This window comes from Cygnus atratus, chromosome 3 (genome assembly GCF_013377495.2).
Source record: "Cygnus atratus isolate AKBS03 ecotype Queensland, Australia chromosome 3, CAtr_DNAZoo_HiC_assembly, whole genome shotgun sequence".
Classification (NCBI taxonomy): Eukaryota; Metazoa; Chordata; class Aves; order Anseriformes; family Anatidae; genus Cygnus; species Cygnus atratus.
The window spans coordinates 69,545,103-69,559,564 of NC_066364.1; the positions used below are offsets into that span (position 1 = coordinate 69,545,103).

Below are 14,462 nucleotides of genomic sequence, written 5' to 3' on the forward strand. Positions count from 1 at the left end.
GTTTGCTTCACCTGCCTATCCCTACTCCTTCTGGTGCCTGCCTTCACAGGTGAACCTCGTGGAGGTTCAAAACCCAATCCCTGCCTAAAACCGACAGGCGGAGGGCAGGGCAGCCGGGAGCACAGCCGCCAGGAGGCGGCGGAGGGCCGCTGGCCCCACGGGGCCGCCACCACGGAGCCGCCGGGCCCGTCCCGAGCCGGGCAGCGGAGCCCCCGCAGCCGCCGCCACAGCCTCGGCCGGGCCGGGTCCGGGCGGCGGCGCAGCGCCCCCGTGCGGCCGGGCGCAGGGGAGCGCGGCGGCCCGTCAGGGAGGCCCGGCCTGAGGGGAACGGGGGGACGAGGAGGGCAGGGCCGCCACGGCTCCCTCGGGTCGTGATCGAGTTCTGTGCGACAGGGGTGGAAAATGATGCGGTGGTCCCGTTGCGGATTGCCCGAGCCTGTCACCCCCAGTGTGGCATCAACTTATTGTTGGTCAGCGCTTGGTCGCGGTTAATCGCTCCAGGGGTCTACTTACGCACACAAAGTGGACTAAAACAGGATGCCCACCATCCTGTATCTGTCCAGAAGTAAATAACTAGAAAGGATGTTGTTCAGCAATAAATCTATTATTAGGGCTTTTCAGCCTCTTTGATTTGCAAAAGCCAGCAGACTGTTCCTTATCAGCATGTATGTTTTTCCTGCTCGGCTCCGTGAACCCCGCAAGTTGGCAAACGAATACAATCCTCCTGGCATTCAGTGAAACACAGACCTTTTTGTCCCGTTGAAAAGGATCCCGAACCCTCTGGGCTTTCCAGTCACAACCAGGATATTTCCACTGCCCTGTCTGTTGTTTTGAACACTGTACATCGAGCCCAGCGGGTGGAAATATGTCCTGAGCTGAGCTCCACTGAAAGCGCTCAAGAAATTTTGTAGACCCCAATTACTTTACCCCAATAACATTACTTCATTTCTCTTAGCCATTTTTACCTTGAGGACCATTTGAATCTGTCATGAAATTTCATTTCGACTGAAAATTACCTTGTCTTGTACCAGTTCTTTCAAAGGCTAGAGAAAATTTTCAATAGGTAGAAAATCTGTGGAGAAAAACTGGTGAAAACGGTAAAGCGGCTGAGTTCTTGGTTTTGGATTAATACTTGGAGGGGAGGGTGAAAATGAAGAGCAAGGGGTGAGTGATGGCAGCTTGTGGATTACTGGATGCTATAAGTGGGAACTTGGGATAGAGACAGCAAGAAAAACCACAGAGGTGAAATGGCACGCAGTAGAAACCATCTTTAAAAGTCTATTTTTTTCTTTTTTCTCTCCCTTGATTCTCATGACGCACGGCATAAAATCTTCCATCAGGATCATAATGAACATCTATCAAAGATCTCTCTGCTACCTTAACAGAAGGCAAAATAATTCAGAGACCAGTTGAAGTTCAATTACATTTTTTTCTGCAGTAAGCCAGAAAAAGGTGAAAAGTAAATCACCTTTATGTACCCTTCCTGAAGTTCTTTTATATTGATCCCCTCGGAAAACAAGGTTTGAACGTTTTCACATGTCCATCACCTAGCTCCAAGCTTTTGCCTGTACCAGGCTAAAGGCCCCCCACTTTACATTTTAATTTCAATACCTATGTAAATCATGTTAAAATCATGCACCTGTAAATAATTTCTTACAAATATTAATCCTTAGCGCAACAGCACATCTTCTTTGATTTGTGAGACAGATTTAGTTTGGTTCCTATAAGGACTGCAAGCATATTGTGATTTCAAGGGCCTGTTTTTAAGCAGACCTCAGTGCTAACGTTAAGTACCCACGTGCCATCTATCCTGTTACCCTGGGTGACCAGGACAGCCACTGTGACACCGCCACACCAAATACAACACGCACGTGTTTCTCTGTCCCAGAATTTAAAGCGCTTACTTCTCCAGCATCTTTATTCCAATCTGACAAGGCAGAGAAAGATTTCCCTTCTGTTTTACTGGGTGAGGTTTGGCTTTTGCAACATGAAATAAGGTTGCGGATCAACTTTTATTGACTCATGAAGTCCTTAGCTGGCACAGGAGTCCATCAGCCCGGAGGTTACGATCTAAGTCAAATTCTCCTAACTGCTGACACAAGTCTATGCATTGGCTAATATGACAGTTGATCATTTTGTACTTTGCTAATGGCAAACCTAATGAATGAAATTATGTGCTCCTGGAAGGCAAGCAGCTAGCTTACAGCAGAGACCTATGCCCCCCTGCAGCTCTTTGGAAAAACCCCGATCACTGACAAAACTATTTTTAATTGCTCCAGCAACATTAACAAACTTGAGAGTATCACTGTTGAAAATACCTTGTCTCCTGTTCCCACACCACTGTGGCCTCTGACATTGCTCATGCCAGTTATGATCAAGTACGGTTTTTAAACTGTTGACAACTAGTGCTGCAAATAGTTCTAGCTTCAGTCAAGCTGAATACTGATTAAAAAATAATAATAACAAGTGCTATCACACATAGAAAATCTTTCCCAACTATGCTCCCCTCCTGGGCACGGGCAGAGCCTCCAGTGGCTCCAAACACTGGTTTAGTAATACTGTCACTAAAAACAGCAGAATGAGGGCTTTGCTTAGGTGTGAGGCCTGCCAGCAGTATGCTTCCTTCTTGCTACTGCCTGTTTTATGACAGCCGATCACACCTCCTGATTCAGGGCCTGACAAAGTTATTCCAGGATGTGGAGTGGTAGTTTGATCTTCTTTGTTTTCATGGGCTTCAGCAGGTAAGGAGTGCTGCATGCCAGGAGCCAGACTCAAATTCACACCATCAGAAAGTTGGCCTGTTCCCTCTCCCACTTCACGCATGGATGAATGCAGTCAGGTCAGCGCCTTATCTGCAGCAATGCAGGATGTGTCTCGCTACGTGATGCAGACAAGAACGTGAGGCACATTCTGACACTCGCTTCACTTGTATGAAATGCCACTTCACAGAACAGATTACAGATTCCAAAATTATATAAAAAAGCTGACCCTTTCTAACATATTCTTTAGGGGACCTGTAACATAAATGCAGAATACTGCATTGTAAGACGCGAAAACACAACTGGAAGATTCATAACCTGTGATAGTAATTTAATAATCAAGCCCTTATAACATAACATCTAACACCAGCTGACACTGGAGCTCACAGTACCTCCCCAATCAGTGCTAAATAATGCATCCATAACAATTGCCTCTCACTTGATTATGCTAATGTGGTTGATGCTAGATGCAATTCAAAGATTATTGAAGTCAATGAATGTTCTTCATTAATGCCAATGGAATTTGGATCAGACTCATCAAGTTAAAATATGAGAAAGGAGCTAGAATTGTAGCAGAGGCATAAGCAGCCATGGTGGTTCAAGCCCTTGGATATTAAAAATTATTATATGCTCAGTGTAAAATATCACTGAAAACAGTTGGTTTGGATCATTTGTGACAAAGGTAAAGTGATCAAACACAACCCTGCTACAATTCCCTACTGCTATCTGTGCAAATGATCTCCTTTTGGCATGCCAGAATAATCTGGGTGAATTTTCATCATGAAATCCTACAGTTCTGAACTCTAAATAAACTCCCGAATACTGGAGTCAGTTTTACTACTGTGAATTATTACATGAAATGGTAACATTTCTAATGACAAAGTCTCAGGTGTGAGAGGAATTCTTCTTCCTGTTTATTACAGAGTAGTACATGAGAACACAACAGAAAGGAATTGATAAATAAAGAGGAAATGAGGCAGAAAGGTCTCTGTTCATCTCAGACAGACATTCCGAATGCAAACAATATCAAGATTAGTAAAATCTGGAAACAGGTGTGCTAAGGGAAACTTAATCATCATCAATCATCCTTGATTATTATACTACCAAGACTTTTAAGGATCTGGTCAAAATGTGGCTAGGAAAATCTTCATTATACCTTTACTGCATTTTCTTCACTCCTCTTTTCATTTATCGATAACACAGTAAGAGCATGGGGTCTTTAGATGGGCTGGGACACTAAGTGAGGATGGTAAAGGTCACAACAAGTTTGGGAATGTAAAACAGATGTCGGAGTCTTCACCCTCTGGGAACCTTCACACAGGCCTTCAGTACCTGAAAGTGCCAAAACCTTTTCACATTCCTGGATACTTCTTCAAAACTGATACAGCAGCAGGAAGCAGGGAAATGCTTCTTTTAATTTTCTAACTATTTATTTATTTTTCTTATTCCTCCTCCTTGTAGGAACAACGCTGCTTCTTGAAATTGGGGAAAATTGAAATTGCTGCAGGAAGAGTTCCATTTGTTCTTTTTGTCTTTATAAGTCCTGTAGCAGAAAACCCTGAAAGGAATGAAAATTTGCAGTCTTTTGGGAGGTGTGAGAAACGTTAAGAACTATTTCAAGCAGAAGGCACCAAAGGCATTCCAGTAGATCAGTGGACGTTGGGGCTGGGAGTTAAAGGTAGCAGCAGATGGTGTTTCTCTCCATCTGCAGCCAGTCTAACTCCAGACGTTTATCTGTGTACACGTACACTGTGGACACTAACATTAGCGTGGAATTACAGAATGCACAGTAAAATCTTCACCGTTCTAAAAAATGCATTTTTAGCTCCTTCCCAAGGAAGTGGGTCAGTATTTCTTCCTTAGCAGATCTCTCAAGCTTGCCCAGAATGAGAACAGCAATTTTAAGCTTATTTGAAAACCAGACCAAACCAAATCAAACAAACAAAAACTCCTTGGAAGCACCTGATTACTGCCAGCTGCCTAATTTTCATCTGACCTAAGTTTTGTATACTTGGGTTGTTGACTCTGCCTTATATCACAGACAATATACACAGAGCATTGTCCCTGGTAGGGGAAGAAAAACCCATTATGCTGCTACCTCTGGAGGAGTGATGCCTGCAGTCTCCGTAACTGGCACAATGTATGTGAAATGTGGGTTTGTGCTTACATGAATTCCTCATACAGCACATATTCCTTATAGAGAAGTTGCCTGTCCTTAAAGTTAGGACACACAATCAGTGAAGATCTTTGTTCAGTCAAAAAAGACAGAAGGAAAAAGGAAAAAGTCATCTTCCACTGAACTTTACAGGGGATCTGTAGACTGCATCATTCATGTTGTAGACTTCCTAGACATCTTCCTTACCCATTAATAGGAGGCTGTAACCACTTACTAAAATTACTCTCCTGAATCCTGGAAGCTGAAGCAATTTTCTGTCAACCAGAGATCCTGACTGGAAACAAAGCAGAGGTTCATTTGTTCTTTTCCAAAGTTCCCCCATAAACAACACGTTTTATCTGTTTACCCCTCTCCCCTTTAGACCTGCAAACAGATTTTTAAACTTCAGTTCCTCGTGCAGCTGTGGCACAATCCCTGTGTGCAACTTAACGTAGCAATCCAGCAGCATGGGAAAACCAACACAAGCTAGGCAGCAGCACAGACTGATACGATTACCTGTCAAAAATGAGCCAGAATTATATAAACTTTATAAATAACCTGCAAGATATTTATCAAACTCCTTGACAATACGGTGTGAAGGATAAGTCAAGGTTTGATAGTTGATGGGAAGAAAATGTCCAAGGCTCGAAGCCATCATGCTCCCGGTCTGACTCTTAGCAAAGCAGCGGTTGGATCCCCATCCCTCCCCCAGGCATCTGGCTGTGATAGGGCAGGCAGTATTTATCGGTATGGACGGACTGGTCTGTCTCATTCATTAATCAGTACATGCTATCCATTGATGCTTTGAAAACAAAAAATGACCAACTCTCCCTCCCCCCAAAACAATATGGTCAATTCGGTAACATAATTTTCATAACTGAGGATATTTGGTAGCTTTATTTTTCAAGTTTCAGCTCCTGGAGTCACAGTGCTGAGGAGAAGCTCGGTTTTCATGAAGAATGTCATGTTTCAAATACTCAAAGTCATGGAGACAGGACAGCATCAAGGGAATCCTGTAGCATTTTATTTATATCCACGGTTCTCCATCGTAAAGCACAATGCCTCGGTTGCCTCATCTATTTCTATCCAAGAAAGTCATAAACAACCCCAAATTTCCTCTCCCTTCCAACGTGCTCAGTTCCGTTGATTTCAGTAAGGTGGTGTGGCCCAGCCGGGGAGCACACACACAGCGCATCGACTTTTCTGTGCTATAAGCAGACTACTGGTGTTGCAATGGCTAATACCAGAGTACAGCACAAACACTAGCAGCCTTACAGTAGTGATTTTTGATGTGAGGTGGCTGCAAATGGCAAATAAATCTGTAGTTTCAAGTCTAGAGCTCAGAAAAAGCCAAAAGCATCATTTCATTTCAATGAATAGATAGCAGGTAACTGGTCAGAACAGTTTGAAAGGCTAAATTATTTAAAGCACATTATCACTTTTATGTGAAGGATTTCATTTGGGGGAAAAATTGCAAATACAGTTATGATTATCAGGTCAGGACAGAATCTCGGCTCCTTCCTCTACATCACGTGTAAGTTGTGATCTTGTACGCAAGCGAAGCATGCTCCCTCCCTTCTTCTGTGGTCTGCTGAAGTGAGCTTGTCCTACATTTATCTTCCTTTTGGGTTTTGGGGGGTAGGAAAGGGGGGGAGGGGGGGGCTAGCATGGACCTCTCCAGCAGACACAGGTTATGCCCTCTGCAGAGGTTTACTCCTGAAACACCAAAGCACCTGACACTGCCGATTCCCCTGAGTCACCGTGGGACATCCCTGATGCCGTGGGAGCCCCCAGCACCCCTGCTCCCACCCCACAGCGACCCACAGAGCTTCCACGGACCCACAGCCCCCGGGAGCCGTGCCCGACCCACCCGCGGCCAGGCTGCCCAGGGAAATGCTGTGCAGGCGGCGCCCCACGCACCGTGGGCTTCCCCTCCGGGATCATTCGTCGCTAACCCCCCGATGCCAGCCCCGAGCTCAGCCCTCGGGGGACGTTCAGTAGGCTTTTTCCCCTATTCCTTTCATTTTAAAAGGACCCGCTAGGTGGCAGCCCCGTCTGCCGAAGCGCAGCCCCGTCGGCAGCCCCCGCTGAGCAATCCCTTCCCCGAAGGATGCCTTGGGAGAAAACTCGCTGCAAAACTTACCAAAGATGATTACGCTGCCGGTGAAATTGCACATAGACAAAGCCTACAAAGCACTAAATACGCCGTGCACTTTCCCCCTGAATAGCTACAACAGCAAAAGCACCTCAGGTTTTGCACACATTCGAGTAGTGCCTATTGGATTGAAAGCCCAGGCTGAATTTGCCACCCCGGGTTGCTTTCTCACAAAACAAAACACGAAAAAAAAAACCCCACCAACAAAGGCCCGGTCAAGTATCTGAAAGGCCACAGCACCGCTCTGCTTTGCATGTTGAAAGAAACGAGAACGAGCTATTTCTGCTTGAAAAGTTCTCTGGGGAGCAGGAATAAAAGCGCTACTTAACCAGAGGAAACCCACGAGGGTGAATTTCAGCTGAGCACTGCCCGCGGAGCCGCTCGCCGAACCTGGGCTGGGAAAGGAAAGGGAATGGAGCCGGTGGCTCCGTCCTCCGAGCGCATCTCTCCTTATCACATCCCATCTTCTGGCCCAGGACCAGACCGGACGGCCAGCCCCATCCATCCCGTGTCCAAAAGCTGTGGCTTGCCTCTCCAATCTGCTAATGCTGACACAGGTGGTGTGACTGGAAGAGGGAACGCAGGTGACCATGGATAAGATTTTAGCCGATCCCGTCATTTTTACGCTGGGTAATCTGTATGCCTGCAGCTCCATGAGTAAACGCCAATCCTGAAACACAGAAGTTGCGTTTAACATCAGCGTGCACTGACGTTCGTGAGGCTCTGTCCCTATTTTTAGGGTGTACAAAACACTGCAGAGCGCTTCTGAGCCTGTTTTAGGCTGGCGAAATAACTGCGAGATTACACGGTAGAAATCGATTGCCGCCTAACTTTCAGTGTTGCATTTGGATGCCTTTTTTGCAGTTCTTTATGACACAAATTTGAGGCTATATAAAGACATTTGATTACCCTCATTGTATATCCTTGAGCTAAACTCACAATCTGAATTGTCCCATTTGAAATGAATTAAAGAAAAGATTGAATAGTAGGATTCAAACAGCTGCTTTTAACAACTGTATAATAGAGTTCCCACATAAGATACGTGCTTTCCCCCAGACAGAGACTGGTGTAAGACAAGTAAGAGCAAATTATGCAAGCTGGGGAACAAACAAAATATTCAGCAGTTCAGGAACACCATTCAAAAGCCACTAACCAAATCAGTAACTCCAGTTCAGACGGGGCCAAGCATGGGAAGCTGCACTTGGATGATGAAAAAAAAGAGTAACCTAGCTTTAGCTCAGTTTGTCTGGTTTGCTCCCCGCCCCCCAAAAAAAAAAAGAGGCAGAGCCTGTCCCATAATGAACTGTGCTACCTTTTCCATTCAAAACTCAATTTTTGTAGAACGCCTTTGTCTGACTGAGGTTTGCCTTTCTGCAGCCTGCCCTTCACAGGACAATACAAACAGCCTGAGAAGCATCAGGAACCTTCCTGCTTTAAAACCAATTATTTGTTCAGGTTGTAATAATCACAAGTCACCAGGGCTTTCAATAGGATTTATCCCCCTTCAGAAAGATGCTTTTTAGTGCATTAGGATGCAAGGACACCTGCTTGGGGTAGTACAGGCTCTGGAAGATGGCTCAGTAAGGGAAGAGGAGGCAGGGCAAGGTGGATTTGCTGCAGGAGGGCAGCTTTCCAGTCCCCATCTCCTGGGAGCTGCAAGGCAGCCGAGATGCTGACCTGACCTCTCCTCCAGCACCACCTCTGCAGCCCGTCTCCTCCGACACTGTTATCACAGCTCGCAGCTCTTCCCTGCCTCTCAGATGTGCTGCTCCTCGATGTCACAGGGCACAAAGGAAGCCACAGAGGGGCTGTCACACCCAAGGCCACGCAGAACATCTGCAGTGAAGCAAGGACTTGAAGGCATGTCGCCCACACTCCTAGCCCCTCACCCAGTCCCTTTTCCCACCTTTCCCTACCTTTCCCTCAGACAGGAATCCAGCTGCAGCCACAGACGGGATGGGGAAATAGGGGGCTGGTGAGAAACTGGGTAAAGCGTCCAAAAACTGCTGAATATTAACAGTTAAACTCAGCTTTCTGTCGAATTGACCTGTGAGAGAAAGCTGCGATAGGTTTTCAAAGGCAGCTGGAGCTTATACTTAGGGAAACGATTGGATTTATGACTTCAGATGTGTATTTTCAGGGCATTGATGGGAACACGTGTCCTGCCTATGGCCCTGGTGCAGCTTGGCATTTCTTTCACTCCGAGCAGCGCTGTCCTGAGCATCTCAGATGGCAGCCACCCGGCACGCAGCAGCTGGCAAATGGCCTTGCTGTGCTTGTACGGCAGCACATTTCCGTGGTTACACTGGCACAAACTCCCTGCCCGGGCACTCCTCCGGAAAGCAGAGTGACCGTACAAGGAACTGTACCTGTGTAACTGGAGCAGTTTAATTACACTGGCAAATTTTCCCTGCAGACAAGCACACAGACAGCTAATTCTGACTGCCTTACCCCAGATGTCTCTGCATCTTTGCAAAGTCTGCGAGTGTGTACTGTGCCTTCACCCCCATCAGGAACAACCTGCAACTCGGGACTTTCTGGTTCCTATGATTTTGGTGCAGAATATCCACATTTCCCATGCTCTGACTTCTACAATAAGTCTTCTATATCTCTCAGGATACTGATATTAAGAAATAAAAAAAATAAATAAAAGACATATCAAGAAATACCCTCCCCCCCCAAATACTACATAAAAATGCAGCATCATATATTTTTATTTTCACTATTGTCATTGTAAAAGGCTTAATTTTATTACCTATTAAAGCTTTTTGCTTCTCCTTGTATAATTTCAGGAAGCCAATATAGGAAACTAAACAAACTGACCGAAAAGAAAAAGAAACCACACAGCACAAACAAGGAGCATGCACGCAGTGCTTTAACGTCACGCTTGATGCAAGGCACCCCTGACTTCTTTTATTCCAGTCTGGCACTGGCCCAAAGCAGACTCAACTGTAACAGCACATGCCAAGCTGTGCCACAGTCTTAGTACAAGGTCCCAGCCAGGTGACCTCCCAACATTTCCAGTTAGTCCTGCTGTTCGGGAAGCCAGAGACTGAGCTCATGCCCCCAGACCATGACCTAGGTTTTGGTACCTCCCCAGTCGGCAGCTTTCAAGCAGTCCTGGGTCTGCCCCAAAATTTTAGCTTCCACATTGGACTCATCCAAGGTATCAAAGAGCACATTTGGTCTCAACCCATCAGATTAGATCCCACCTAATCCCATGTATATCCCACCTAATCCCATATAAACATATGAAAAATACACATACTAGTATAGTTGCAACTTGTCATCAACCAACTCTAAATAGCTAGCAGAGGCTGAGTGAAGGGAAAGTATTAACTTTTACATACAATATCTGAACTGAAATTCAAAATATGAACTCTTGATCATCAATACCTGCAAAACTTGGACTACTTCTGCAAAATAACAGAGGTATTTCATTTCTGGAAGAGAAGAGTTGTCATTCCTGTATGGCTTGAGGGTCTGAACAAGTAGAGCGCATATTCGGAGATCAGAGTTTGCTGTCACTGATCCAGCAGGTTTGAAATGATGGATTTTGTGGTATGAAAACATAAGTGAATATTTGCTTTGTCTGGAAACTAGCTAGGGTTTGGTGACAGTACAGTTTAAGGAATTATGAGACCCTTTTCCTGTTTCTGTGTTTCTTCACAGGTGAAGAAAAGCCTGCCACCACTCAGCCCTACAAGCACATTTAGAAAACACTGGCAACACGTGTGAACATGGCTAAACTTAAAGAAATGGCAACACTGACTGCACATGCTGAGAAAATTACAGGGACCTTACATGGAATTACCAAAAACTGCAGAAGTACTCAGAGTGTGGGCCAAACAGTGATTTATACTGCAGTAACTCTACTCGTTTCATTGCATCATTCCAGTTCCAAAAAAAAGTCTATTTTAAGGCTTTTACACTTCTCCCCATCATTATAACTTTCATGCATCTTCCATATAACAGCAACAATTTTAGAAAAAAAGTCTTGAAGTTCTCAACTCTGACATTTCTTCTTAGAATAAAAAACTATTTTGGCAATAGTAAAAGGAGTAAAGACTTATGGATACAAGGCAGTGCCAAGTAAATATCATCTTCTTAAGATGGAAAGTCATTTTTCATGGCCTACAATGGTCAAACACTAGAGATTCACCTAGTATTTGCCTTCCCGGGGCCAGATGTTCTCCACTTTGTCACAGAGGTTCACTGATGAATACAATTTCCAAGAAGATGACATTATGGAGAAATGCAAACTAATCATTGCTTTCAAAGACCCTCCCGCTGGTTTTGGACTGAAACTGGAAGACGTTGCAGCAACGCGAACAGAGAATTCATGTACTTGCAGGGCCAACGCAGCAGGCAAGGGGAGCAGAAAGGCTGCCACTACAACCTCTCAGATGCCCCTTCGAGTTGGGGAAGGAGTTGCCAAAAAGGAGTAAATAAGATAAAAACTTGCCAGCTGTTACTGCTGCCACTAGGCCCTCCACACAAAAATGGGCAACAGCTCCTCATTAGCAGGTTTAGCAAGGGGTGACTAAAGCAGCTGGAAGGAGCCCAGCACGAGAGCAGTCCAACTGGGACTCAGAGGGCTCCAGGAAGCAGCCGCAGAGCCTGCCAGCTGTACATCATTTTCACACACAGCTACAAAATCTATAAATTAGGATTGTTGAGCCTGGAGTTAACGTGCATGACTCGCAAATCTTTATTACGGAGGAAGAAGTGACATCTCCAAGAGAGCTTGAAGCTTTAACAGGAAAAAAAAAAAAAAAGAAAAAGATATTTAAGTTTTGAGGAGAATCAGAGAGAAGCTCGTGCTTCTCAGTGCTCAGCTAAGCAGGGACTGTGAGACCAAACAGGCAGGCAAAGGTAACAGCTTGGGTTAGTTCTTCACCTTTTTATCCAGTGTCACTTTTTTTGCCCCCAGCCCTAATTCCTGTACAGATTTTAATCTATTAGAAGCAGGGAAGATTGCTGTCATTGGGAACACGCCTTTGGAATGTATGTGGGACTGTTTGTGGGATTTGTGATAATTTATGAGTTTATCATTTACAGTTGAGAAGAAGTTTCTTTTTCTTCCCAATTTCTCCCAATATAAACACAAAGAAAACTAAAGAGAAAAGTTTGACTCCATCTTGCCTTTGTTTCAGAGTTATCATGCACTCTTTGTAATCAGACCACTTAGATGTTTCAGCATGCACTTGTTAGCCTGATGAATTTATTTTAGATCAGAAGAGCTCACAAATGTATAAACCTATTTATTGGAGGTGTTTCAGTGAAAAATTCACAGAATTCACAGAAATTCAACAGAAGTTGAAGCAGAATTTCAATCCCTTTTCAATGATGTCAGAAGTCTTTCCGGTAGGTAAATATGGGAAGGGAAATCCTGACTCCTCTCTTTCCCCATCAAAGTCAGATGGAGTTTTAGTATCAATCAGCTTTGACAGTACTTTGATACCATCTGGTCATGATTTTATTCACAGAAGCGATTGTACAGCAGAGTTGTAGTCCAACTGTTTTTCGTATCTTTCATTAACTGTACATTAGATGTAGTAATGTCTCTACTAGACATTAACTGTCTCAGAGATGACACAGGCATCAAATTAGTGTTTGAAATGGAAGAATTATTTGTAGACCTTTAATTTTCCCTTTTCGTTGTTCTTCTACCACTGCATTTCATACTTCAATGTCTTTTTTAATTAAAAAAGAGTCTATTTTAACGGGAGTCTAGTGTTTTTAGATAGCTGGCCCTGGTCTAGACTGTTGCAAAGCAACATGGGCTCTAAAGCAACCTTTGCTGCAGTGGAGCAGATGTGCAATAGCCAGGATACCTGAGCCATACCACACTGCAGGGCTGTGTGCAGTCCTTCTTGTGCAGTTGTGCATCTTTATACCTTGGATACTCCCAATATAACTTAAATGGGTGCATCAGCAATATATATATTTTTTCTTCTCCATAATTCCTTTGCCTCACAAATACTAACTGGTTGGAAGATTTACTGTCAGGAAGAAAGACAAATATAAGCAGTGAATTCCAGCTTCTGGTTTATAACTAAATTCCCTTTGCTCAAACGTTCTCAGATATGCCAACAGATATTCTCTAGACAGCATGTGTCTCTGTTCTCTCCAGTAATGCTTTTAACCTTGTCTGCCCTACCAAAAACTGTCATTAACTTGATCCCATTCAGTTTGTTAAAAGAGCATATATATCAGCTTTAGAAACTCTCACTTAATTCGCTGTAAAAGAGCAATGACTTCTCTATTAAGGAAAGAAATTCATTTTACTGAGATAAAACTAAAGGCTCGGTAATTAGGATAGTTTTAGAAACCATTTAAGTTTTCAGTGTTTGCAGCAGCAGAGTTGCCATAATTCTTGACGTAGACCACAGTAGCAGCACAGTCTTTGACAACATTGGAGCTCTAACTTCTTGTTCAAGAGATATCTTGGTGCACGTCAGATCCGATGAGATATTTTCTAACCTCTACCAGTAGTCCTTCAAGGCACTTTCAATAACATTGCTCACGTGCAAGATATACCTGCAGAACAGAAGATAAAGCTGCCACCCTAATGAAAGGACTTGAGCTGCCCTTGTTTGCAGCAACCTCTGCGAGCACCCCAAATGCCTGCAGCTCCCATTCAGTGAGCATACCCTTTTAGCACCACCAGTGGCAGCACTCCGACGTAGCCTGGCATTAGCTCTCAAGCCCTGCTGGGAGCACGTCATAGAATCATTAAGGTTGGGAAAGACCTCCAAGATCAGCTAGCCCAACCATCACCCTACTACCAATGTCACCCACTAAACCATGTCCCTAAGCAAGCTCACTCTCTACTTAAGGCAAACCTTGCTCAAATACAGAGTAACAAACAATTAAATGGTCTGGGTAAACATAGGGAGATCTACGAAAGATATGAAATGTGTATTTTTTTCTTCATCCCAGCTTAACTCTTTTGCAGCCTGGGAATTAAAGGGAACTGACTTACTGTATCTAATATCTGAACTAGCATTGATAACAGTATAAAAAATAAAGAAAGGCCCAACAAGAACCTTTGATCCAAACTTTCCCAGCTTCATTGCTTTGAAAGTTCAGATGAAACGGGACAAGGAACTTTCCTTGGTTTGGAGTTTTTGCAGAACCAAAGCCTGACTAACAAGGTTTTACACACAAAAAAGCTCCCTTGGGCCATCTTTAAGTGCTCTGCTTTATTACAGCTTTGTAGCTAATAATTACTTTCAGAGGGGAAGAGAAAAAAGGTAGTTTCAGTTGGTAAATTGTTGCTTCATGATGTGGAAGGATAGTAATAGCCAATACAACTCACTGAGGTGTACTGCTTTAATAAATGGCAAAGTTTGGATCTATAAAGGAACAGCTTTAGCCCTGAGCAAAG

The 14,462-nt window shown here is 44.2% G+C and overlaps 1 protein-coding gene across 3 annotated transcripts in view; it reads right to left on the minus strand.

The window, feature by feature from the left end:
- The window catches only part of LOC118244027 (SAM and SH3 domain-containing protein 1-like), a 562,909-nt gene that overhangs the window by 193,025 nt on the left and 355,422 nt on the right, over positions 1-14,462 (minus strand). The window lies entirely within an intron of this gene.